Source organism: Chlorocebus sabaeus, chromosome 29 (assembly GCF_047675955.1).
Source record: "Chlorocebus sabaeus isolate Y175 chromosome 29, mChlSab1.0.hap1, whole genome shotgun sequence".
Lineage (NCBI taxonomy): Eukaryota > Metazoa > Chordata > Mammalia > Primates > Cercopithecidae > Chlorocebus > Chlorocebus sabaeus.
In genome coordinates this window covers 2560705-2566005 of record NC_132932.1, presented here as the reverse complement: position 1 = coordinate 2566005, position 5301 = coordinate 2560705, and the positions used below count along the sequence as shown (strand labels likewise).

General features: G+C 43.3%; 1 pseudogene; it reads left to right on the top strand.

Moving 5' to 3' along the window:
* The first annotated feature begins 268 nt into the window (after window positions 1–268).
* Window positions 269–1561, top strand: LOC103231428 (large ribosomal subunit protein uL4 pseudogene; annotated as a pseudogene).
* Window positions 1562–5301: the final 3740 nt, after the last annotated feature.

Sequence of the window (5301 nt, the reverse complement as noted above, 5' to 3'; positions counted from 1 at the left end):
TTACCAAGGACATCTTGGTGTCAGAGAATCCTCTCCTTGATGGAGTCTCTTATCTTTTAATATTAGTATTTGTTAACTTTGTCTAATTATAAATATATTAACTGCATGGTATAGGAAAAAATAGGAAATTATAAAATAGAAATCAAAATGTCTTATAAGCCTATAACACAGATAATTCATAGCTGACATTTAGTATTCTTTCTTCATTAAAACAAAATTAGGATCGCTCTTCTTGTGGCAGCAGCTGGGGTGAGCGGAGCAGTGGCTCTCTCCTCTCTCTGCCATGGTGTGTGCTCGCCTACTGATATCCGTGTACTCTGAAAAGGGGGAGTCATCTGGCAAAAATGTCACTTTGTCTGCCTTATTCAAGGTTCCTATTCGACCAGGTATTGTGAACTTTGTTTATACCTACTAGCGCAAAAACGACAGACAGCCCCATGCTGTCAGTGACTTAGCAGGTCATCAAATCAGTGTTGAGTCTTGGGGTACTGGCAGAGCTGTGGCTCGTATTCCCAGAGTCCGAGGTGGTGGGACTCACCATTCTGGCCAGGGAGCTTTTGGAAACGTGTCATGGAGGTCGAATGTTTGCACCAACCAAAACCTGGCGCCATTGGCATAGGAGAGTGAATACAACCCAAAAAACGGTGTGCTATCTCTTCTGCCCTGGCCGCCTCAGCCTTACCAACACTGGTCATGTCTAAGGGTCATCGTATTGAGGAAGCTCCTGAACTTCCTTTGGTAGTCGAAGATAAAGTTGAAGGCTACAAGAAGACCAAGGAGGCTATTTTGCTTCTTAAGAAACTTAAAGCCTGGAATGATATCGAAAAGGTCTATGCCTCTCAGCAAATAAGAGCCGGCAAGGGCAAAACGAGAAACCATCACCATATCCAGCGCAGGGGCCCCTGCATCATCTATAATGAGGATAATGGTATCATCAAGGCCTTCAGAAACATCCCTGGAATTACGATGTGTAATATAAGCAAACCGAACATTTTGAAACTTGCTCCTGGTGGGCATGTGGGACGTTTCTGCATTTGGACTGAAAGTGCTTTCCAGAAGTTAGATGAATTGTATGGCACTTGGCATAGAGTTGCTTCCCTCAAGAGTAACTACAATCTTCCCATGCACAAGATGATCAACACAGACCTTAGCAGAATCTTAAACAGCCCAGAGATCCAGAGAGCCCTTTGAGCACCATGCAAGAAGATTCATCGCAGAGTCCTAAAGAACCCACTGAAAAGTCTGAGAATCACGTTGAAGTTAAACCCGTAGGCAAAGACCATGCGCCGCAACACCATTCTTCGCCAGGCCAGGAATCACAAGCTCCTGGGGAATAAGGCAGTATCCAGCAGCAGCTGCACTGGAAACCAAATCTAATGAGAAGGGGTTCGTAGGCTAGAAGCCTGTGGTAGGTAAGAAAGAAAAGAAGGCTGTTGTTGGTGTTAAGAAGCAGAAGAAGCCTCTGGTGGGAAAAAAGGCAACAGCTACCAAGAAACCAGCAGCTGAAATGAAGCTGGCAGAAGAGAAACCTACTACAGAGGAAAAGAAACCTGCTGCATAAACTCTGAAATTTGATTATTCCACAAAGGTCAAATCATTCTGAACAGCTTCTTTTGAATAAAGACCTGATCAAAGAGGCAGCGAGGAAAAAATAATTAGGATCACACAGACTTGCATTTTAATTTAATATTATATTCTAACCTGAATGTTTCACATTTCCCCAATCTTATAAAAATGAATTTTTAACGATTTATGAGTGATTTTATAAGTCAGCATTTTATTTCTCCTATAATCGTCCCATATATTTGTGGTGAAAGACAATGTTTTTCTGAACTCAGGTGTTACCCTTTAAATAGTTTCTTACATGTAGGAAGTCTTAAATTTTCTAGAAATTTATTTTTTCTTCTGTTCTAGAAATAATTTATTTCTTCAATCACTTGTGCTCTTTTCCTCTTGTTCTTTCTTCCTCCTTGAGGTGCTGAATGTTTTCATTCGTACCATATTTTTTCCATTTTTCACAGCATTTTAAAGGGAAAGTCATACGTTTCTAACATTGTATGTTAGGGTTTCTTTCAGCACTGATGATATTGGGATTTATTAAACCTTCCAGGAGCAAATAAGGAGGTCAGGGTTGATTTGGAATTTTTTGCCAAGCCAGAAGCCAGGATGTCTTTTGCTAGTAAGAAAGGTACATCACACATATTGAGACCCCAGTTGGAGAACTTGCTGGAGAGTTCCATAGTTATCCTCTTCTGTGCCTCAATTGCTTTTATATTACCATCTCTTTGTATGACTGTACCATTCAAACAGGGAGAATAGTTTGGTGACCTAAGATCGATGGTTTGGTTCCTTAAAAATGACAATGATGCTATTTGTTATTCTTCTAATGACATGCAAACAAGCCATAGTTTGTTTCTAAGGTTAAAAATTTTGTTTAAAAACAGATGTTTACTTTCTGAAATGCCTTATAGAGACAGTTGGTATTTAGTTTTTCACTTTGTACTCGTTATCATCATTATCATCCTCCTCCTCCTCATCATCAAAGTGGAAGCCCATTCTTCCTCGTATAATTCATGATCAGATGACCTTTATTATTTTACTCTTTGATCTCTTTCTACTCCCCAGGAGCCCTGTCACTGCTTTATAAGTGTTAGTCCCGTTGCTCATTTGTCCCTAGAGCTTCTCAGGTGAGCTTTTATCATGTAGGCAGTAACATACGGGTTGATTAGACTATCCTGCAAGTCTATCTTCTTTATAGTATCTTTAAAAAGTTGCTCAGTTTTTAGGGCTATGACCTGTGCCACTCCTTGTATTCAGCACTTGTGTGTATTTCACTGTTTTTAGTGTTTTACCAATGGACATTTAAGGAAAGGGGCTAGGTAAAATGCACTGAGTACACAGATCCATCAATATGTTTGAAAGAATGCATGTGAAGCACCTAGCATGATCCTGGCATGTACTCATCATTATTTATTTAATACCGAATGGATACTGACATATTAGCAGAGTTCATCCTCAATATGGATATAGCTAGCTAAAAACAAACAGAATGTAACTTTCTCTTATTTCTGGCTTTGTGTTTCACTTTTTCTGGTATCGTGATGCACACGAAATTGAACACGTCCAAAACTAGAATATGTCTTTTTGTTTTATTTGTTTACTTATTTATTTTGAGATGGAGATTTGCTCTGTTTCCCAGGCTGTAGTGTAGTGGTGTCATCTTGGCTCACTGCAACCTCCGCCTCCTGGGTTCAAGCAATTCCCCTGCCTCAGTCTCCTGAGTAGCTGGGATTACAGGTGCCTGCCACCATGCCTTGCTAATTTTGTATTTTTGGTAGAGACAGGGTTTCACCATGTTGGCCAGGCTGGTCTTGAACTCCTGAACTCAAGTGATTCACCTGCTTCAGCTTCCCAAAGTGTTCGGATTACAGGTGTGAGCCACTTCACCTGGCCAATATCTGTCTTTTTAAAAATAAGTTTTTTGATATAGACTTGGCAAGATGGCCGAATAGGAACAGCTCTGGTCTGGAGCTCTTAGCAAGATTGACACAGAAGGCGGGTGATTTCTGCATTTCCAACTGGGGTACCCAGTTCACCTCACTGAGACTGATCAGATAGTGGGTACAGCTCACAGAGGGTGAGTCAAAGCAGCGCAGGGCGTTGCCTCACCTGGGAAGTGGAAGGGATCGGGGAATTCCCTTCCCTAGCCAAGATAGACGTGAGGGACTGTGCCGTGAGGAACGGTGCACTCAAGCCCAGATACTGTGCTTTTCCCACGGTCTTCACAACCCACAGACCAGGAGCTTCCCTCCGGTGCCTATGCCACCAGAGCCTGGGTTTCAAGCACAAAACTGGGTGGCTGTTTGGGCAGATACTGAGCTAGCTGCAGATTTTTTTTTTTCATACCCCAGTGGTGCCTGAAATGCCAGCAAGGCAGAACCATTCACTCCCCTGGAAAGGGGGCTGAAACCAGGGAGCCAAGAGGTCTGGCTTAGCAGGTCCCACCCCCACAGAGCCCAACAAGCTAAGATTCACTGGCTTGAAATTCTTGCTGCAAGCACAGCAGTCTGAGGTCAACCTGGGACACTTGAGCTTGGTGGGGAGAGGGGCGTCTGCCATTGCTGAGGCTTGAGTAGGCTGTTTTAGCCTCACAGTGTAAACAAAGCCGCTGGGAAGTTTAAACTGGGCAGAGCCCTCCACAGCCCAGCAAGGCTGCTGTGCCCAGACTGCCTCTCTAGATTCCTCCTCTCTGGGAAGGGCATCTCTGAAAAAAAAGCAGCAGCCCCAGTCAGGGTCTTACAGATAAAACCCCCATCTCCCTGGGACAGAGCACATGGGGAAGGGGTGGATGTGTGGGCAGTGTCAGCAGACTTAAATGTCCCTGCCTGATAGCTCTGAAGAGAGCAGTTGATCTCCCAGCACAGCGTTCGAACTCTGCTAAGGGTCAGACTATCTCCTCAAGTGGGTCCCTGAACCCCGTGTCTCCTGACTGGGAGACTCCTCCCAGTAGGGGCCAACAGACACCTCATACAGCTCTGGCTGGCATATGATGGGTGCTCCTCTGGGACGAAGCTTCCAGAGGAAGGAACAGGCAGCAATCTTTGCTGTTCTGCAGCCTCTGCTGGTGATACCCAGACAAACAGGGTCTGGCATGGACCTCCAGTAAACTCCAGCAGACCTGGAGCAGAGAAGCCTGACTGTCAGAAGGAAAACTAATGAGCAGAAGGGAATAGCATCAACATCAACAAAAATGACGTCCACTCAGAGACCCCCATGTGAAGGTCACCAATATCAAAGACCAAAGGTAAATAAATCCATGAAGATGGAGAGAAACCAGCACAAACTGTCTGAAATTCAAAAAACCAGAACACCTCTTCTCCTCGAAAGGATCACAACTCCTTGCCAGTAAGGCAACAAAACTCAACAGAGAATGAGTTTTACGAATTGACAGAAGTAGGCTTCAGAAGGTGGGTAATAACAAACTCCTCTGAGCTAAAGGGATACGTTATAACCCAATGCAAGGAAGCTAAGAACCTTGAAAACAGGTTAGGTGAATTGCTAAATAGAATAACCAGTTTAGAGAAGAACAAAACGACCTGATGGAGCTGAAAAACACAGAATGAGAACTTTGTGAAGCATACACAAGTATCAACAGCCAAATCAATCAAGCAGAAGAAAGGATATCAGAGATTGAAGATCAACCTAATGAAATAAAGTGAGAAGACAAAATTAGAGAAAAAAGAATGAAAAGGAACAAACAAAGCCTCCAAGAAATATGGGACTATGTGAAAAGACCAAATC